Here is a 15,862-nt window from a genome sequence, read left to right as displayed (position 1 = left end):
TCCGAAATGGAAAGAAACCTACTCACAGCCTTAAAAGTCAATGGGACCTGGGATTCCCAGCCGGTCACCCATACTGGTACTTGCCAGGCCTCAAGCTGGCTGGCGGCCGCGATCTGACGAGAGCAGGTACATTCAGCTTAGAATGCCCGTTGACAGCTCCTCCTCCTTTCCTATGGGCTTTCTGCAGTGCGAACGCACCTCCGAAAAGGAAAGCAACCTACTCACGGCCTTAAAAGTCAACGGGACCTGGGATTCCCAGCCGGTCACCCATACTGGTACTTGCCAGGCCTCAAGCTGGCTGGCGGCCGCGATCTGACGAGAGCAGGCACATTCAGCTTAGAATGCCCGTTGACAGCTCCTCCTCCTTTCCTATGGGCTTTCTGCAGTGCGAACGCACCTCCGAAAAGGAAAGAAACCTACTCACGGCCTTAAAAGTCAACGGGACCTGGGATTCCCAGCCGGTCACCCATACTGGTACTTGCCAGGCCTCAAGCTGGCTGGCGGCCGCGATCTGACGAGAGCAGGTACATTCAGCTTAGAATGCCCGTTTACAGCTCCTCCTCCTTTCCTATGGGCTTTCTGCAGTGCGAACGCACCTCCGAAAAGGAAAGCAACCTACTCACGGCCTTAAAAGTCAACGGGACCTGGGATTCCCAGCCGGTCACCCATACTGGTACTTGCCAGGCCTCAAGCTGGCTGGCGGCCGCGATCTGACGAGAGCAGGCACATTCAGCTTAGAACGCCCGTTGACAGCTCCTCCTCCTTTCCTATGGGCTTTCTGCAGTGCGAACGCACCTCCGAAAAGGAAAGAAACCTACTCACGGCCTTAAAAGTCAAAGGGACCTGGGATTCCCAGCCGGTCACCCATACTGGTACTTGCCAGGCCTCAAGCTGGCTGGCGGCCGCGATCTGACGAGAGCAGGCACATTCAGCTTAGAATGCCCGTTGACAGCTCCTCCTCCTTTCCTATGGGCTTTCTGCAGTGCGAACGCACCTCCGAAACGGAAAGAAACCTACTCACGGCCTTAAAAGTAAACGGGACCTGGGATTCCCAGCCGGTCACCCATACTGGTACTTGCCAGGCCTCAAGCTGGCTGGCGGCCGCGATCTGACGAGAGCAGGCACATTCAGCTTAGAATGCCCGTTGACAGCTCCTCCTCCTTTCCTATGGGCTTTCTGCAGTGCGAACGCACCTCCGAAACGGAAAGAAACCTACTCACGGCCTTAAAAGTCAACGGGACCTGGGATTCCCAGCCGGTCACCCATACTGGTACTTGCCAGGCCTCAAGCTGGCTGGCGGCCGCGATCTGACGAGAGCAGGTACATTCAGCTTAGAATGCCCGTTGACAGCTCCTCCTCCTTTCCTATGGGCTTTCTGCAGTGCGAACGCACCTCCGAAAAGGAAAGCAACCTACTCACGGCCTTAAAAGTCAGCGGGACCTGGGATTCCCAGCCGGTCACCCATACTGGTACTTGCCAGGCCTCAAGCTGGCTGGCGGCCGCGATCTGACGAGAGCAGGCACATTCAGCTTAGAATGCCCGTTGACAGCTCCTCCTCCTTTCCTATGGGCTTTCTGCAGTGCGAACGCACCTCCGAAAAGGAAAGAAACCTACTCACGGCCTTAAAAGTCAACGGGACCTGGGATTCCCAGCCGGTCACCCATACTGGTACTTGCCAGGCCTCAAGCTGGCTGGCGGCCGCGATCTGACGAGAGCAGGCACATTCAGCTTAGAATGCCCGTTGACAGCTCCTCCTCCTTTCCTATGGGCTTTCTGCAGTGCGAACGCACCTCCGAAAAGGAAAGCAACCTACTCACGGCCTTAAAAGTCAACGGGACCTGGGATTCCCAGCCGGTCACCCATACTGGTACTTGCCAGGCCTCAAGCTGGCTGGCGGCCGCGATCTGACGAGAGCAGGCACATTCAGCTTAGAATGCCCGTTGACAGCTCCTCCTCCTTTCCTATGGGCTTTCTGCAGTGCGAACGCACCTCCGAAACGGAAAGAAACCTACTCACGGCCTTAAAAGTCAACGGGACCTGGGATTCCCAGCCGGTCACCCATACTGGTACTTGCCAGGCCTCAAGCTGGCTGGCGGCCGCGATCTGACGAGAGCAGGCACATTCAGCTTAGAATGCCCGTTGACAGCTCCTCCTCCTTTCCTATGGGCTTTCTGCAGTGCGAACGCACCTCCGAAAAGGAAAGAAACCTACTCACGGCCTTAAAAGTCAACGGGACCTGGGATTCCCAGCCGGTCACCCATACTGGTACTTGCCAGGCCTCAAGCTGGCTGGCGGCCGCGATCTGACGAGAGCAGGCACATTCAGCTTAGAATGCCCGTTGACAGCTCCTCCTCCTTTCCTATGGGCTTTCTGCAGTGCGAACGCACCTCCGAAACGGAAAGAAACCTACTCACGGCCTTAAAAGTCAACGGGACCTGGGATTCCCAGCCGGTCACCCACACTGGTACTTGCCAGGCCTCAAGCTGGCTGGCGGCCGCGATCTGACGAGAGCAGGTACATTCAGCTTAGAATGCCCGTTGACAGCTCCTCCTCCTTTCCTATGGGCTTTCTGCAGTGCGAACGCACCTCCGAAAAGGAAAGCAACCTACTCACGGCCTTAAAAGTCAACGGGACCTGGGATTCCCAGCCGGTCAGCCATACTGGTACTTGCCAGGCCTCAAGCTGGCTGGCGGCCACGATCTGACGAGAGCAGGCACATTCAGCTTAGAACGCCCGTTGACAGCTCCTCCTCCTTTCCTATGGGCTTTCTGCAGTGCGAACGCACCTCCGAAAAGGAAAGAAACCTACTCACGGCCTTAAAAGTCAACGGGACCTGGGATTCCCAGCCGGTCACCCATACTGGTACTTGCCAGGCCTCAAGCTGGCTGGCGGCCGCGATCTGACGAGAGCAGGCACATTCAGCTTAGAATGCCCGTTGACAGCTCCTCCTCCTTTCCTATGGGCTTTCTGCAGTGCGAACGCACCTCCGAAACGGAAAGAAACCTACTCACGGCCTTAAAAGTCAATGGGACCTGGGATTCCCAGCCGGTCACCCATACTGGTACTTGCCAGGCCTCAAGCTGGCTGGCGGCCGCGATCTGACGAGAGCAGGTACATTCAGCTTAGAATGCCCGTTGACAGCTCCTCCTCCTTTCCTATGGGCTTTCTGCAGTGCGAACGCACCTCCGAAAAGGAAAGCAACCTACTCACGGCCTTAAAAGTCAACGGGACCTGGGATTCCCAGCCGGTCACCCATACTGGTACTTGCCAGGCCTCAAGCTGGCTGGCGGCCGCGATCTGACGAGAGCAGGCACATTCAGCTTAGAATGCCCGTTGACAGCTCCTCCTCCTTTCCTATGGGCTTTCTGCAGTGCGAACGCACCTCCGAAAAGGAAAGAAACCTACTCACGGCCTTAAAAGTCAACGGGACCTGGGATTCCCAGCCGGTCACCCATACTGGTACTTGCCAGGCCTCAAGCTGGCTGGCGGCCGCGATCTGACGAGAGCAGGCACATTCAGCTTAGAATGCCCGTTGACAGCTCCTCCTCCTTTCCTATGGGCTTTCTGCAGTGCGAACGCACCTCCGAAAAGGAAAGCAACCTACTCACGGCCTTAAAAGTCAACGGGACCTGGGATTCCCAGCCGGTCACCCATACTGGTACTTGCCAGGCCTCAAGCTGGCTGGCGGCCGCGATCTGACGAGAGCAGGCACATTCAGCTTAGAATGCCCGTTGACAGCTCCTCCTCCTTTCCTATGGGCTTTCTGCAGTGCGAACGCACCTCCGAAACGGAAAGAAACCTACTCACGGCCTTAAAAGTCAACGGGACCTGGGATTCCCAGCCGGTCACCCATACTGGTACTTGCCAGGCCTCAAGCTGGCTGGCGGCCGCGATCTGACGAGAGCAGGCACATTCAGCTTAGAATGCCCGTTGACAGCTCCTCCTCCTTTCCTATGGGCTTTCTGCAGTGCGAACGCACCTCCGAAAAGGAAAGCAACCTACTCACGGCCTTAAAAGTCAACGGGACCTGGGATTCCCAGCCGGTCACCCATACTGGTACTTGCCAGGCCTCAAGCTGGCTGGCGGCCGCGATCTGACGAGAGCAGGCACATTCAGCTTAGAATGCCCGTTGATAGCTCCTCCTCCTTTCCTATGGGCTTTCTGCAGTGCGAACGCACTTCCGAAAAGGAAAGAAACCTACTCACGGCCTTAAAAGTCAACGGGACCTGGGATTCCCAGCCGGTCACCCATACTGGTACTTGCCAGGCCTCAAGCTGGCTGGCGGCCGCGATCTGACGAGAGCAGGCACATTCAGCTTAGAATGCCCGTTGACAGCTCCTCCTCCTTTCCTATGGGCTTTCTGCAGTGCGAACGCACCTCCGAAAAGGAAAGCAACCTACTCACGGCCTTAAAAGTCAACGGGACCTGGGATTCCCAGCCGGTCACCCATACTGGTACTTGCCAGGCCTCAAGCTGGCTGGCGACCGCGATCTGACGAGAGCAGGCACATTCAGCTTAGAATGCCCGTTGACAGCTCCTCCTCCTTTCCTATGGGCTTTCTGCAGTGCGAACGCACCTCCGAAAAGGAAAGAAACCTACTCACGGCCTTAAAAGTCAACGGGACCTGGGATTCCCAGCCGGTCACCCATACTGGTACTTGCCAGGCCTCAAGCTGGCTGGCGGCCGCGATCTGACGAGAGCAGGCACATTCAGCTTAGAATGCCCGTTGACAGCTCCTCCTCCTTTCCTATGGGCTTTCTGCAGTGCGAACGCACCTCCGAAACGGAAAGAAACCTACTCACGGCCTTAAAAGTCAATGGGACCTGGGATTCCCAGCCGGTCACCCATACTGGTACTTGCCAGGCCTCAAGCTGGCTGGCGGCCGCGATCTGACGAGAGCAGGCACATTCAGCTTAGAATGCCCGTTGACAGCTCCTCCTCCTTTCCTATGGGCTTTCTGCAGTGCGAACGCACCTCCGAAAAGGAAAGCAACCTACTCACGGCCTTAAAAGTCAACGGGACCTGGGATTCCCAGCCGGTCACCCATACTGGTACTTGCCAGGCCTCAAGCTGGCTGGCGGCCGCGATCTGACGAGAGCAGGCACATTCAGCTTAGAATGCCCGTTGAAAGCTCCTCCTCCTTTCCTATGGGCTTTCTGCAGTGCGAACGCACCTCCGAAAAGGAAAGCAACCTACTCACGGCCTTAAAAGTCAACGGGACCTGGGATTCCCAGCCGGTCACCCATACTGGTACTTGCCAGGCCTCAAGCTGGCTGGCGGCCGCGATCTGACGAGAGCAGGCACATTCAGCTTAGAATGCCCGTTGACAGCTCCTCCTCCTTTCCTATGGGCTTTCTGCAGTGCGAACGCACCTCCGAAAAGGAAAGCAACCTACTCACGGCCTTAAAAGTCAGCGGGACCTGGGATTCCCAGCCGGTCACCCATACTGGTACTTGCCAGGCCTCAAGCTGGCTGGCGGCCGCGATCTGACGAGAGCAGGCACATTCAGCTTAGAATGCCCGTTGACAGCTCCTCCTCCTTTCCTATGGGCTTTCTGCAGTGCGAACGCACCTCCGAAAAGGAAAGAAACCTACTCACGGCCTTAAAAGTCAACGGGACCTGGGATTCCCAGCCGGTCACCCATACTGGTACTTGCCAGGCCTCAAGCTGGCTGGCGGCCGCGATCTGACGAGAGCAGGCACATTCAGCTTAGAATGCCCGTTGACAGCTCCTCCTCCTTTCCTATGGGCTTTCTGCAGTGCGAACGCACCTCCGAAACGGAAAGAAACCTACTCACGGCCTTAAAAGTCAATGGGACCTGGGATTCCCAGCCGGTCACCCATACTGGTACTTGCCAGGCCTCAAGCTGGCTGGCGGCCGCGATCTGACGAGAGCAGGTACATTCAGCTTAGAATGCCCGTTGACAGCTCCTCCTCCTTTCCTATGGGCTTTCTGCAGTGCGAACGCACCTCCGAAAAGGAAAGCAACCTACTCACGGCCTTAAAAGTCAACGGGACCTGGGATTCCCAGCCGGTCACCCATACTGGTACTTGCCAGGCCTCAAGCTGGCTGGCGGCCGCGATCTGACGAGAGCAGGTACATTCAGCTTAGAATGCCCGTTGACAGCTCCTCCTCCTTTCCTATGGGCTTTCTGCAGTGCGAACGCACCTCCGAAAAGGAAAGCAACCTACTCACGGCCTTAAAAGTCAACGGGACCTGGGATTCCCAGCCGGTCACCCATACTGGTACTTGCCAGGCCTCAAGCTGGCTGGCGGCCGCGATCTGACGAGAGCAGGCACATTCAGCTTAGAATGCCCGTTGACAGCTCCTCCTCCTTTCCTATGGGCTTTCTGCAGTGCGAACGCACCTCCGAAAAGGAAAGCAACCTACTCACGGCCTTAAAAGTCAACGGGACCTGGGATTCCCAGCCGGTCACCCATACTGGTACTTGCCAGGCCTCAAGCTGGCTGGCGGCCGCGATCTGACGAGAGCAGGTACATTCAGCTTAGAATGCCCGTTGACAGCTCCTCCTCCTTTCCTATGGGCTTTCTGCAGTGCGAACGCACCTCCGAAAAGGAAAGCAACCTACTCACGGCCTTAAAAGTCAACGGGACCTGGGATTCCCAGCCGGTCACCCATACTGGTACTTGCCAGGCCTCAAGCTGGCTGGCGGCCGCGATCTGACGAGAGCAGGCACATTCAGCTTAGAACGCCCGTTGACAGCTCCTCCTCCTTTCCTATGGGCTTTCTGCAGTGCGAACGCACCTCCGAAAAGGAAAGAAACCTACTCACGGCCTTAAAAGTCAACGGGACCTGGGATTCCCAGCCGGTCACCCATACTGGTACTTGCCAGGCCTCAAGCTGGCTGGCGGCCGCGATCTGACGAGAGCAGGCACATTCAGCTTAGAATGCCCGTTGACAGCTCCTCCTCCTTTCCTATGGGCTTTCTGCAGTGCGAACGCACCTCCGAAACGGAAAGAAACCTACTCACGGCCTTAAAAGTAAACGGGACCTGGGATTCCCAGCCGGTCACCCATACTGGTACTTGCCAGGCCTCAAGCTGGCTGGCGGCCGCGATCTGACGAGAGCAGGCACATTCAGCTTAGAATGCCCGTTGACAGCTCCTCCTCCTTTCCTATGGGCTTTCTGCAGTGCGAACGCACCTCCGAAACGGAAAGAAACCTACTCACGGCCTTAAAAGTCAACGGGACCTGGGATTCCCAGCCGGTCACCCATACTGGTACTTGCCAGGCCTCAAGCTGGCTGGCGGCCGCGATCTGACGAGAGCAGGTACATTCAGCTTAGAATGCCCGTTGACAGCTCCTCCTCCTTTCCTATGGGCTTTCTGCAGTGCGAACGCACCTCCGAAAAGGAAAGCAACCTACTCACGGCCTTAAAAGTCAGCGGGACCTGGGATTCCCAGCCGGTCACCCATACTGGTACTTGCCAGGCCTCAAGCTGGCTGGCGGCCGCGATCTGACGAGAGCAGGCACATTCAGCTTAGAATGCCCGTTGACAGCTCCTCCTCCTTTCCTATGGGCTTTCTGCAGTGCGAACGCACCTCCGAAAAGGAAAGAAACCTACTCACGGCCTTAAAAGTCAACGGGACCTGGGATTCCCAGCCGGTCACCCATACTGGTACTTGCCAGGCCTCAAGCTGGCTGGCGGCCGCGATCTGACGAGAGCAGGCACATTCAGCTTAGAATGCCCGTTGACAGCTCCTCCTCCTTTCCTATGGGCTTTCTGCAGTGCGAACGCACCTCCGAAACGGAAAGAAACCTACTCACGGCCTTAAAAGTCAATGGGACCTGGGATTCCCAGCCGGTCACCCATACTGGTACTTGCCAGGCCTCAAGCTGGCTGGCGGCCGCGATCTGACGAGAGCAGGTACATTCAGCTTAGAATGCCCGTTGACAGCTCCTCCTCCTTTCCTATGGGCTTTCTGCAGTGCGAACGCACCTCCGAAAAGGAAAGCAACCTACTCACGGCCTTAAAAGTCAACGGGACCTGGGATTCCCAGCCGGTCACCCATACTGGTACTTGCCAGGCCTCAAGCTGGCTGGCGGCCGCGATCTGACGAGAGCAGGTACATTCAGCTTAGAATGCCCGTTGACAGCTCCTCCTCCTTTCCTATGGGCTTTCTGCAGTGCGAACGCACCTCCGAAAAGGAAAGCAACCTACTCACGGCCTTAAAAGTCAACGGGACCTGGGATTCCCAGCCGGTCACCCATACTGGTACTTGCCAGGCCTCAAGCTGGCTGGCGGCCGCGATCTGACGAGAGCAGGCACATTCAGCTTAGAATGCCCGTTGACAGCTCCTCCTCCTTTCCTATGGGCTTTCTGCAGTGCGAACGCACCTCCGAAAAGGAAAGAAACCTACTCACGGCCTTAAAAGTCAACGGGACCTGGGATTCCCAGCCGGTCACCCATACTGGTACTTGCCAGGCCTCAAGCTGGCTGGCGGCCGCGATCTGACGAGAGCAGGTACATTCAGCTTAGAATGCCCGTTGACAGCTCCTCCTCCTTTCCTATGGGCTTTCTGCAGTGCGAACGCACCTCCGAAAAGGAAAGCAACCTACTCACGGCCTTAAAAGTCAACGGGACCTGGGATTCCCAGCCGGTCACCCATACTGGTACTTGCCAGGCCTCAAGCTGGCTGGCGGCCGCGATCTGACGAGAGCAGGCACATTCAGCTTAGAACGCCCGTTGACAGCTCCTCCTCCTTTCCTATGGGCTTTCTGCAGTGCGAACGCACCTCCGAAAAGGAAAGAAACCTACTCACGGCCTTAAAAGTCAACGGGACCTGGGATTCCCAGCCGGTCACCCATACTGGTACTTGCCAGGCCTCAAGCTGGCTGGCGGCCGCGATCTGACGAGAGCAGGCACATTCAGCTTAGAATGCCCGTTGACAGCTCCTCCTCCTTTCCTATGGGCTTTCTGCAGTGCGAACGCACCTCCGAAACGGAAAGAAACCTACTCACGGCCTTAAAAGTAAACGGGACCTGGGATTCCCAGCCGGTCACCCATACTGGTACTTGCCAGGCCTCAAGCTGGCTGGCGGCCGCGATCTGACGAGAGCAGGCACATTCAGCTTAGAATGCCCGTTGACAGCTCCTCCTCCTTTCCTATGGGCTTTCTGCAGTGCGAACGCACCTCCGAAACGGAAAGAAACCTACTCACGGCCTTAAAAGTCAACGGGACCTGGGATTCCCAGCCGGTCACCCATACTGGTACTTGCCAGGCCTCAAGCTGGCTGGCGGCCGCGATCTGACGAGAGCAGGTACATTCAGCTTAGAATGCCCGTTGACAGCTCCTCCTCCTTTCCTATGGGCTTTCTGCAGTGCGAACGCACCTCCGAAAAGGAAAGCAACCTACTCACGGCCTTAAAAGTCAGCGGGACCTGGGATTCCCAGCCGGTCACCCATACTGGTACTTGCCAGGCCTCAAGCTGGCTGGCGGCCGCGATCTGACGAGAGCAGGCACATTCAGCTTAGAATGCCCGTTGACAGCTCCTCCTCCTTTCCTATGGGCTTTCTGCAGTGCGAACGCACCTCCGAAAAGGAAAGAAACCTACTCACGGCCTTAAAAGTCAACGGGACCTGGGATTCCCAGCCGGTCACCCATACTGGTACTTGCCAGGCCTCAAGCTGGCTGGCGGCCGCGATCTGACGAGAGCAGGCACATTCAGCTTAGAATGCCCGTTGACAGCTCCTCCTCCTTTCCTATGGGCTTTCTGCAGTGCGAACGCACCTCCGAAAAGGAAAGCAACCTACTCACGGCCTTAAAAGTCAACGGGACCTGGGATTCCCAGCCGGTCACCCATACTGGTACTTGCCAGGCCTCAAGCTGGCTGGCGGCCGCGATCTGACGAGAGCAGGCACATTCAGCTTAGAATGCCCGTTGACAGCTCCTCCTCCTTTCCTATGGGCTTTCTGCAGTGCGAACGCACCTCCGAAACGGAAAGAAACCTACTCACGGCCTTAAAAGTCAACGGGACCTGGGATTCCCAGCCGGTCACCCATACTGGTACTTGCCAGGCCTCAAGCTGGCTGGCGGCCGCGATCTGACGAGAGCAGGCACATTCAGCTTAGAATGCCCGTTGACAGCTCCTCCTCCTTTCCTATGGGCTTTCTGCAGTGCGAACGCACCTCCGAAAAGGAAAGAAACCTACTCACGGCCTTAAAAGTCAACGGGACCTGGGATTCCCAGCCGGTCACCCATACTGGTACTTGCCAGGCCTCAAGCTGGCTGGCGGCCGCGATCTGACGAGAGCAGGCACATTCAGCTTAGAATGCCCGTTGACAGCTCCTCCTCCTTTCCTATGGGCTTTCTGCAGTGCGAACGCACCTCCGAAACGGAAAGAAACCTACTCACGGCCTTAAAAGTCAACGGGACCTGGGATTCCCAGCCGGTCACCCACACTGGTACTTGCCAGGCCTCAAGCTGGCTGGCGGCCGCGATCTGACGAGAGCAGGTACATTCAGCTTAGAATGCCCGTTGACAGCTCCTCCTCCTTTCCTATGGGCTTTCTGCAGTGCGAACGCACCTCCGAAAAGGAAAGCAACCTACTCACGGCCTTAAAAGTCAACGGGACCTGGGATTCCCAGCCGGTCAGCCATACTGGTACTTGCCAGGCCTCAAGCTGGCTGGCGGCCACGATCTGACGAGAGCAGGCACATTCAGCTTAGAACGCCCGTTGACAGCTCCTCCTCCTTTCCTATGGGCTTTCTGCAGTGCGAACGCACCTCCGAAAAGGAAAGAAACCTACTCACGGCCTTAAAAGTCAACGGGACCTGGGATTCCCAGCCGGTCACCCATACTGGTACTTGCCAGGCCTCAAGCTGGCTGGCGGCCGCGATCTGACGAGAGCAGGCACATTCAGCTTAGAATGCCCGTTGACAGCTCCTCCTCCTTTCCTATGGGCTTTCTGCAGTGCGAACGCACCTCCGAAACGGAAAGAAACCTACTCACGGCCTTAAAAGTCAATGGGACCTGGGATTCCCAGCCGGTCACCCATACTGGTACTTGCCAGGCCTCAAGCTGGCTGGCGGCCGCGATCTGACGAGAGCAGGTACATTCAGCTTAGAATGCCCGTTGACAGCTCCTCCTCCTTTCCTATGGGCTTTCTGCAGTGCGAACGCACCTCCGAAAAGGAAAGCAACCTACTCACGGCCTTAAAAGTCAACGGGACCTGGGATTCCCAGCCGGTCACCCATACTGGTACTTGCCAGGCCTCAAGCTGGCTGGCGGCCGCGATCTGACGAGAGCAGGCACATTCAGCTTAGAATGCCCGTTGACAGCTCCTCCTCCTTTCCTATGGGCTTTCTGCAGTGCGAACGCACCTCCGAAAAGGAAAGAAACCTACTCACGGCCTTAAAAGTCAACGGGACCTGGGATTCCCAGCCGGTCACCCATACTGGTACTTGCCAGGCCTCAAGCTGGCTGGCGGCCGCGATCTGACGAGAGCAGGCACATTCAGCTTAGAATGCCCGTTGACAGCTCCTCCTCCTTTCCTATGGGCTTTCTGCAGTGCGAACGCACCTCCGAAAAGGAAAGCAACCTACTCACGGCCTTAAAAGTCAACGGGACCTGGGATTCCCAGCCGGTCACCCATACTGGTACTTGCCAGGCCTCAAGCTGGCTGGCGGCCGCGATCTGACGAGAGCAGGCACATTCAGCTTAGAATGCCCGTTGACAGCTCCTCCTCCTTTCCTATGGGCTTTCTGCAGTGCGAACGCACCTCCGAAACGGAAAGAAACCTACTCACGGCCTTAAAAGTCAACGGGACCTGGGATTCCCAGCCGGTCACCCATACTGGTACTTGCCAGGCCTCAAGCTGGCTGGCGGCCGCGATCTGACGAGAGCAGGCACATTCAGCTTAGAATGCCCGTTGACAGCTCCTCCTCCTTTCCTATGGGCTTTCTGCAGTGCGAACGCACCTCCGAAAAGGAAAGCAACCTACTCACGGCCTTAAAAGTCAACGGGACCTGGGATTCCCAGCCGGTCACCCATACTGGTACTTGCCAGGCCTCAAGCTGGCTGGCGGCCGCGATCTGACGAGAGCAGGCACATTCAGCTTAGAATGCCCGTTGATAGCTCCTCCTCCTTTCCTATGGGCTTTCTGCAGTGCGAACGCACTTCCGAAAAGGAAAGAAACCTACTCACGGCCTTAAAAGTCAACGGGACCTGGGATTCCCAGCCGGTCACCCATACTGGTACTTGCCAGGCCTCAAGCTGGCTGGCGGCCGCGATCTGACGAGAGCAGGCACATTCAGCTTAGAATGCCCGTTGACAGCTCCTCCTCCTTTCCTATGGGCTTTCTGCAGTGCGAACGCACCTCCGAAAAGGAAAGCAACCTACTCACGGCCTTAAAAGTCAACGGGACCTGGGATTCCCAGCCGGTCACCCATACTGGTACTTGCCAGGCCTCAAGCTGGCTGGCGACCGCGATCTGACGAGAGCAGGCACATTCAGCTTAGAATGCCCGTTGACAGCTCCTCCTCCTTTCCTATGGGCTTTCTGCAGTGCGAACGCACCTCCGAAAAGGAAAGAAACCTACTCACGGCCTTAAAAGTCAACGGGACCTGGGATTCCCAGCCGGTCACCCATACTGGTACTTGCCAGGCCTCAAGCTGGCTGGCGGCCGCGATCTGACGAGAGCAGGCACATTCAGCTTAGAATGCCCGTTGACAGCTCCTCCTCCTTTCCTATGGGCTTTCTGCAGTGCGAACGCACCTCCGAAACGGAAAGAAACCTACTCACGGCCTTAAAAGTCAATGGGACCTGGGATTCCCAGCCGGTCACCCATACTGGTACTTGCCAGGCCTCAAGCTGGCTGGCGGCCGCGATCTGACGAGAGCAGGCACATTCAGCTTAGAATGCCCGTTGACAGCTCCTCCTCCTTTCCTATGGGCTTTCTGCAGTGCGAACGCACCTCCGAAAAGGAAAGCAACCTACTCACGGCCTTAAAAGTCAACGGGACCTGGGATTCCCAGCCGGTCACCCATACTGGTACTTGCCAGGCCTCAAGCTGGCTGGCGGCCGCGATCTGACGAGAGCAGGCACATTCAGCTTAGAATGCCCGTTGACAGCTCCTCCTCCTTTCCTATGGGCTTTCTGCAGTGCGAACGCACCTCCGAAAAGGAAAGCAACCTACTCACGGCCTTAAAGTCAACGGGACCTGGGATTCCCAGCCGGTCACCCATACTGGTACTTGCCAGGCCTCAAGCTGGCTGGCGGCCGCGATCTGACGAGAGCAGGCACATTCAGCTTAGAATGCCCGTTGACAGCTCCTCCTCCTTTCCTATGGGCTTTCTGCAGTGCGAACGCACCTCCGAAAAGGAAAGCAACCTACTCACGGCCTTAAAAGTCAGCGGGACCTGGGATTCCCAGCCGGTCACCCATACTGGTACTTGCCAGGCCTCAAGCTGGCTGGCGGCCGCGATCTGACGAGAGCAGGCACATTCAGCTTAGAATGCCCGTTGACAGCTCCTCCTCCTTTCCTATGGGCTTTCTGCAGTGCGAACGCACCTCCGAAAAGGAAAGAAACCTACTCACGGCCTTAAAAGTCAACGGGACCTGGGATTCCCAGCCGGTCACCCATACTGGTACTTGCCAGGCCTCAAGCTGGCTGGCGGCCGCGATCTGACGAGAGCAGGCACATTCAGCTTAGAATGCCCGTTGACAGCTCCTCCTCCTTTCCTATGGGCTTTCTGCAGTGCGAACGCACCTCCGAAACGGAAAGAAACCTACTCACGGCCTTAAAAGTCAATGGGACCTGGGATTCCCAGCCGGTCACCCATAACTGGTAACTTGCCAGGCCTCAAGCTGGCTGGCGGCCCGCGATCTGACGAGAGCAGGTACATTCAGCTTAGAATGCCCGTTGACAGCTCCTCCTCCTTTCCTATGGGCTTTCTGCAGTGCGAACGCACCTCCGAAAAGGAAAGCAACCTACTCACGGCCTTAAAAGTCAACGGGACCTGGGATTCCCAGCCGGTCACCCATACTGGTACTTGCCAGGCCTCAAGCTGGCTGGCGGCCGCGATCTGACGAGAGCAGGCACATTCAGCTTAGAATGCCGTTGACAGCTCCTCCTCCTTCCTATGGGCTTTCTGCAGTGCGAACGCACCTCCGAAAAGGAAAGCAACCTACTCACGGCCTTAAAAGTCACGGGGACCTGGATTCCCAGCCGGTCACACCATACTGGTACTTGCCAGGCCTCAAGCTGGCTGGCGGCCGCGATCTGACGAGAGGCAGGCACATTCAGCTTAGAATGCCCGTGACAGCTCCTCCTCCTTTCCTATGGGCTTTCTGCAGTGCGAACGCACCTCCGAAACGGAAAGAAACCTACTCACGGCCTTAAAAGTCAACGGACCTGGGATTCCCAGCCGGTCACCCATACTGGTACTTGCCAGGCCTCAAGCTGGCTGGCGGCCGCGATCTGACGAGAGCAGGCACATTCAGCTTAGAATGCCCGTTGACAGCTCCTCCTCCTTTCCTATGGGCTTTCTGCAGTGCGAACGCACCTCCGAAAAGGAAAGAAACCTACTCACGGCCTTAAAAGTCAACGGGACCTGGGATTCCCAGCCGGTCACCCATACTGGTACTTGCCAGGCCTCAAGCTGGCTGGCGGCCGCGATCTGACGAGAGCAGGCACATTCAGCTTAGAATGCCCGTTGACAGCTCCTCCTCCTTTCCTATGGGCTTTCTGCAGTGCGAACGCACCTCCGAAACGGAAGAAACCTACTCACGGCCTTAAAAGTCAACGGGACCTGGGATTCCCAGCCGGTCACCCACACTGGTACTTGCCAGGCCTCAAGCTGGCTGGCGGCCGCGATCTGACGAGAGCAGGTACATTCAGCTTAGAATGCCCGTTGACAGCTCCTCCTCCTTTCCTATGGGCTTTCTGCAGTGCGAACGCACCTCCGAAAAGGAAAGCAACCTACTCACGGCCTTAAAAGTCAACGGGACCTGGGATTCCCAGCCGGTCACCCATACTGGTACTTGCCAGGCCTCAAGCTGGCTGGCGGCCACGATCTGACGAGAGCAGGCACATTCAGCTTAGAACGCCCGTTGACAGCTCCTCCTCCTTTCCTATGGGCTTTCTGCAGTGCGAACGCACCTCCGAAAAGGAAAGAAACCTACTCACGGCCTTAAAAGTCAACGGGACCTGGGATTCCCAGCCGGTCACCCATACTGGTACTTGCCAGGCCTCAAGCTGGCTGGCGGCCGCGATCTGACGAGAGCAGGCACATTCAGCTTAGAATGCCCGTTGACAGCTCCTCCTTCCTTTCCTATGGGCTTTCTGCAGTGCGAACGCACCTCCGAAACGGAAAGAAACCTACTCACGGCCTTAAAAGTCAATGGACCTGGGATTCCCAGCCGGTCACCCATACTGGTACTTGCCAGGCCTCAAGCTGGCTGGCGGCCGCGATCTGACGAGAGCAGGCACATTCAGCTTAGAATGCCCGTTGACAGCTCCTCTTCCTTTCCTATGGGCTTTCTGCAGTGCGAACGCACCTCCGAAAAGGAAAGCAACCTACTCACGGCCTTAAAAGTCAACGGGACCTGGGATTCCCAGCCGGTCACCCATACTGGTACTTGCCAGGCCTCAAGCTGGCTGGCGGCCGCGATCTGACGAGAGCAGGCACATTCAGCTTAGATTGCCCGTTGACAGCTCCTCCTCCTTTCCTATGGGCTTTCTGCAGTGCGAACGCACCTCCGAAAAGGAAAGAAACCTACTCACGGCCTTAAAAGTCAACTGGACCTGGGATTCCAGCCGGTCACCCATACTGGTACTTGCCAGGCCTCAAGCTGGCTGGCGGCCGCGATCTGACGAGAGCAGGCACATTCAGCTTAGAAA

The 15,862-nt window shown here is 56.9% G+C and overlaps 72 pseudogenes; all 72 read right to left on the bottom strand.

The window, feature by feature from the left end:
- Positions 1-35: 35 nt before the first annotated feature.
- LOC136592183 (5S ribosomal RNA) lies at positions 36-154 on the bottom strand (annotated as a pseudogene).
- Positions 155-234: 80 nt separating this feature from the next.
- Positions 235-353, bottom strand: LOC136591977 (5S ribosomal RNA; annotated as a pseudogene).
- An 80-nt stretch (positions 354-433) lies between these two features.
- LOC136592172 (5S ribosomal RNA) lies at positions 434-552 on the bottom strand (annotated as a pseudogene).
- Positions 553-632: 80 nt separating this feature from the next.
- On the bottom strand, positions 633-751 carry LOC136592223 (5S ribosomal RNA; annotated as a pseudogene).
- Positions 752-831: 80 nt separating this feature from the next.
- LOC136592289 (5S ribosomal RNA) lies at positions 832-950 on the bottom strand (annotated as a pseudogene).
- An 80-nt stretch (positions 951-1,030) lies between these two features.
- On the bottom strand, positions 1,031-1,149 carry LOC136592226 (5S ribosomal RNA; annotated as a pseudogene).
- Positions 1,150-1,229: 80 nt separating this feature from the next.
- Positions 1,230-1,348, bottom strand: LOC136591978 (5S ribosomal RNA; annotated as a pseudogene).
- Positions 1,349-1,428: 80 nt separating this feature from the next.
- LOC136592254 (5S ribosomal RNA) lies at positions 1,429-1,547 on the bottom strand (annotated as a pseudogene).
- An 80-nt stretch (positions 1,548-1,627) lies between these two features.
- Positions 1,628-1,746, bottom strand: LOC136591976 (5S ribosomal RNA; annotated as a pseudogene).
- Positions 1,747-1,826: 80 nt separating this feature from the next.
- Positions 1,827-1,945, bottom strand: LOC136591975 (5S ribosomal RNA; annotated as a pseudogene).
- Positions 1,946-2,025: 80 nt separating this feature from the next.
- LOC136591974 (5S ribosomal RNA) lies at positions 2,026-2,144 on the bottom strand (annotated as a pseudogene).
- An 80-nt stretch (positions 2,145-2,224) lies between these two features.
- On the bottom strand, positions 2,225-2,343 carry LOC136591973 (5S ribosomal RNA; annotated as a pseudogene).
- An 80-nt stretch (positions 2,344-2,423) lies between these two features.
- LOC136592014 (5S ribosomal RNA) lies at positions 2,424-2,542 on the bottom strand (annotated as a pseudogene).
- A 279-nt stretch (positions 2,543-2,821) lies between these two features.
- On the bottom strand, positions 2,822-2,940 carry LOC136591972 (5S ribosomal RNA; annotated as a pseudogene).
- Positions 2,941-3,020: 80 nt separating this feature from the next.
- Positions 3,021-3,139, bottom strand: LOC136592181 (5S ribosomal RNA; annotated as a pseudogene).
- An 80-nt stretch (positions 3,140-3,219) lies between these two features.
- LOC136591971 (5S ribosomal RNA) lies at positions 3,220-3,338 on the bottom strand (annotated as a pseudogene).
- Positions 3,339-3,418: 80 nt separating this feature from the next.
- Positions 3,419-3,537, bottom strand: LOC136591970 (5S ribosomal RNA; annotated as a pseudogene).
- Positions 3,538-3,617: 80 nt separating this feature from the next.
- Positions 3,618-3,736, bottom strand: LOC136592253 (5S ribosomal RNA; annotated as a pseudogene).
- Positions 3,737-3,816: 80 nt separating this feature from the next.
- On the bottom strand, positions 3,817-3,935 carry LOC136591968 (5S ribosomal RNA; annotated as a pseudogene).
- An 80-nt stretch (positions 3,936-4,015) lies between these two features.
- Positions 4,016-4,134, bottom strand: LOC136592211 (5S ribosomal RNA; annotated as a pseudogene).
- An 80-nt stretch (positions 4,135-4,214) lies between these two features.
- Positions 4,215-4,333, bottom strand: LOC136591967 (5S ribosomal RNA; annotated as a pseudogene).
- An 80-nt stretch (positions 4,334-4,413) lies between these two features.
- LOC136592158 (5S ribosomal RNA) lies at positions 4,414-4,532 on the bottom strand (annotated as a pseudogene).
- Positions 4,533-4,612: 80 nt separating this feature from the next.
- Positions 4,613-4,731, bottom strand: LOC136591965 (5S ribosomal RNA; annotated as a pseudogene).
- Positions 4,732-4,811: 80 nt separating this feature from the next.
- On the bottom strand, positions 4,812-4,930 carry LOC136592247 (5S ribosomal RNA; annotated as a pseudogene).
- Positions 4,931-5,010: 80 nt separating this feature from the next.
- On the bottom strand, positions 5,011-5,129 carry LOC136592200 (5S ribosomal RNA; annotated as a pseudogene).
- Positions 5,130-5,209: 80 nt separating this feature from the next.
- LOC136591964 (5S ribosomal RNA) lies at positions 5,210-5,328 on the bottom strand (annotated as a pseudogene).
- An 80-nt stretch (positions 5,329-5,408) lies between these two features.
- Positions 5,409-5,527, bottom strand: LOC136592252 (5S ribosomal RNA; annotated as a pseudogene).
- Positions 5,528-5,607: 80 nt separating this feature from the next.
- Positions 5,608-5,726, bottom strand: LOC136591963 (5S ribosomal RNA; annotated as a pseudogene).
- Positions 5,727-5,806: 80 nt separating this feature from the next.
- On the bottom strand, positions 5,807-5,925 carry LOC136592180 (5S ribosomal RNA; annotated as a pseudogene).
- Positions 5,926-6,005: 80 nt separating this feature from the next.
- On the bottom strand, positions 6,006-6,124 carry LOC136591966 (5S ribosomal RNA; annotated as a pseudogene).
- An 80-nt stretch (positions 6,125-6,204) lies between these two features.
- On the bottom strand, positions 6,205-6,323 carry LOC136591962 (5S ribosomal RNA; annotated as a pseudogene).
- Positions 6,324-6,403: 80 nt separating this feature from the next.
- LOC136592319 (5S ribosomal RNA) lies at positions 6,404-6,522 on the bottom strand (annotated as a pseudogene).
- An 80-nt stretch (positions 6,523-6,602) lies between these two features.
- On the bottom strand, positions 6,603-6,721 carry LOC136592222 (5S ribosomal RNA; annotated as a pseudogene).
- An 80-nt stretch (positions 6,722-6,801) lies between these two features.
- Positions 6,802-6,920, bottom strand: LOC136591961 (5S ribosomal RNA; annotated as a pseudogene).
- Positions 6,921-7,000: 80 nt separating this feature from the next.
- LOC136592228 (5S ribosomal RNA) lies at positions 7,001-7,119 on the bottom strand (annotated as a pseudogene).
- Positions 7,120-7,199: 80 nt separating this feature from the next.
- On the bottom strand, positions 7,200-7,318 carry LOC136592305 (5S ribosomal RNA; annotated as a pseudogene).
- An 80-nt stretch (positions 7,319-7,398) lies between these two features.
- Positions 7,399-7,517, bottom strand: LOC136592251 (5S ribosomal RNA; annotated as a pseudogene).
- An 80-nt stretch (positions 7,518-7,597) lies between these two features.
- LOC136592324 (5S ribosomal RNA) lies at positions 7,598-7,716 on the bottom strand (annotated as a pseudogene).
- Positions 7,717-7,796: 80 nt separating this feature from the next.
- On the bottom strand, positions 7,797-7,915 carry LOC136592179 (5S ribosomal RNA; annotated as a pseudogene).
- An 80-nt stretch (positions 7,916-7,995) lies between these two features.
- On the bottom strand, positions 7,996-8,114 carry LOC136592191 (5S ribosomal RNA; annotated as a pseudogene).
- Positions 8,115-8,194: 80 nt separating this feature from the next.
- On the bottom strand, positions 8,195-8,313 carry LOC136592323 (5S ribosomal RNA; annotated as a pseudogene).
- Positions 8,314-8,393: 80 nt separating this feature from the next.
- LOC136592076 (5S ribosomal RNA) lies at positions 8,394-8,512 on the bottom strand (annotated as a pseudogene).
- An 80-nt stretch (positions 8,513-8,592) lies between these two features.
- On the bottom strand, positions 8,593-8,711 carry LOC136592221 (5S ribosomal RNA; annotated as a pseudogene).
- Positions 8,712-8,791: 80 nt separating this feature from the next.
- LOC136592322 (5S ribosomal RNA) lies at positions 8,792-8,910 on the bottom strand (annotated as a pseudogene).
- An 80-nt stretch (positions 8,911-8,990) lies between these two features.
- LOC136592227 (5S ribosomal RNA) lies at positions 8,991-9,109 on the bottom strand (annotated as a pseudogene).
- Positions 9,110-9,189: 80 nt separating this feature from the next.
- On the bottom strand, positions 9,190-9,308 carry LOC136591960 (5S ribosomal RNA; annotated as a pseudogene).
- An 80-nt stretch (positions 9,309-9,388) lies between these two features.
- On the bottom strand, positions 9,389-9,507 carry LOC136592250 (5S ribosomal RNA; annotated as a pseudogene).
- Positions 9,508-9,587: 80 nt separating this feature from the next.
- On the bottom strand, positions 9,588-9,706 carry LOC136592321 (5S ribosomal RNA; annotated as a pseudogene).
- An 80-nt stretch (positions 9,707-9,786) lies between these two features.
- On the bottom strand, positions 9,787-9,905 carry LOC136592320 (5S ribosomal RNA; annotated as a pseudogene).
- An 80-nt stretch (positions 9,906-9,985) lies between these two features.
- LOC136592318 (5S ribosomal RNA) lies at positions 9,986-10,104 on the bottom strand (annotated as a pseudogene).
- An 80-nt stretch (positions 10,105-10,184) lies between these two features.
- LOC136592317 (5S ribosomal RNA) lies at positions 10,185-10,303 on the bottom strand (annotated as a pseudogene).
- Positions 10,304-10,383: 80 nt separating this feature from the next.
- LOC136592002 (5S ribosomal RNA) lies at positions 10,384-10,502 on the bottom strand (annotated as a pseudogene).
- Positions 10,503-10,781: 279 nt separating this feature from the next.
- Positions 10,782-10,900, bottom strand: LOC136592315 (5S ribosomal RNA; annotated as a pseudogene).
- An 80-nt stretch (positions 10,901-10,980) lies between these two features.
- Positions 10,981-11,099, bottom strand: LOC136592178 (5S ribosomal RNA; annotated as a pseudogene).
- An 80-nt stretch (positions 11,100-11,179) lies between these two features.
- LOC136592314 (5S ribosomal RNA) lies at positions 11,180-11,298 on the bottom strand (annotated as a pseudogene).
- An 80-nt stretch (positions 11,299-11,378) lies between these two features.
- On the bottom strand, positions 11,379-11,497 carry LOC136592313 (5S ribosomal RNA; annotated as a pseudogene).
- Positions 11,498-11,577: 80 nt separating this feature from the next.
- On the bottom strand, positions 11,578-11,696 carry LOC136592312 (5S ribosomal RNA; annotated as a pseudogene).
- An 80-nt stretch (positions 11,697-11,776) lies between these two features.
- Positions 11,777-11,895, bottom strand: LOC136592311 (5S ribosomal RNA; annotated as a pseudogene).
- An 80-nt stretch (positions 11,896-11,975) lies between these two features.
- On the bottom strand, positions 11,976-12,094 carry LOC136592210 (5S ribosomal RNA; annotated as a pseudogene).
- An 80-nt stretch (positions 12,095-12,174) lies between these two features.
- On the bottom strand, positions 12,175-12,293 carry LOC136592310 (5S ribosomal RNA; annotated as a pseudogene).
- Positions 12,294-12,373: 80 nt separating this feature from the next.
- On the bottom strand, positions 12,374-12,492 carry LOC136592157 (5S ribosomal RNA; annotated as a pseudogene).
- An 80-nt stretch (positions 12,493-12,572) lies between these two features.
- LOC136592309 (5S ribosomal RNA) lies at positions 12,573-12,691 on the bottom strand (annotated as a pseudogene).
- An 80-nt stretch (positions 12,692-12,771) lies between these two features.
- On the bottom strand, positions 12,772-12,890 carry LOC136592246 (5S ribosomal RNA; annotated as a pseudogene).
- Positions 12,891-12,970: 80 nt separating this feature from the next.
- On the bottom strand, positions 12,971-13,089 carry LOC136592308 (5S ribosomal RNA; annotated as a pseudogene).
- A 79-nt stretch (positions 13,090-13,168) lies between these two features.
- On the bottom strand, positions 13,169-13,287 carry LOC136592298 (5S ribosomal RNA; annotated as a pseudogene).
- Positions 13,288-13,367: 80 nt separating this feature from the next.
- LOC136592249 (5S ribosomal RNA) lies at positions 13,368-13,486 on the bottom strand (annotated as a pseudogene).
- Positions 13,487-13,566: 80 nt separating this feature from the next.
- Positions 13,567-13,685, bottom strand: LOC136592287 (5S ribosomal RNA; annotated as a pseudogene).
- Positions 13,686-14,561: 876 nt separating this feature from the next.
- On the bottom strand, positions 14,562-14,680 carry LOC136592276 (5S ribosomal RNA; annotated as a pseudogene).
- A 79-nt stretch (positions 14,681-14,759) lies between these two features.
- Positions 14,760-14,878, bottom strand: LOC136591990 (5S ribosomal RNA; annotated as a pseudogene).
- Positions 14,879-14,958: 80 nt separating this feature from the next.
- LOC136592297 (5S ribosomal RNA) lies at positions 14,959-15,077 on the bottom strand (annotated as a pseudogene).
- An 80-nt stretch (positions 15,078-15,157) lies between these two features.
- LOC136592264 (5S ribosomal RNA) lies at positions 15,158-15,276 on the bottom strand (annotated as a pseudogene).
- A 279-nt stretch (positions 15,277-15,555) lies between these two features.
- LOC136592205 (5S ribosomal RNA) lies at positions 15,556-15,674 on the bottom strand (annotated as a pseudogene).
- Positions 15,675-15,862: the final 188 nt, after the last annotated feature.

This window comes from Eleutherodactylus coqui, unplaced genomic scaffold (assembly GCF_035609145.1).
Source record: "Eleutherodactylus coqui strain aEleCoq1 unplaced genomic scaffold, aEleCoq1.hap1 HAP1_SCAFFOLD_472, whole genome shotgun sequence".
NCBI lineage: Eukaryota > Metazoa > Chordata > Amphibia > Anura > Eleutherodactylidae > Eleutherodactylus > Eleutherodactylus coqui.
Note: the sequence above shows the minus strand (reverse complement) of the source record. Positions and strands in the feature narration are given on the sequence as shown.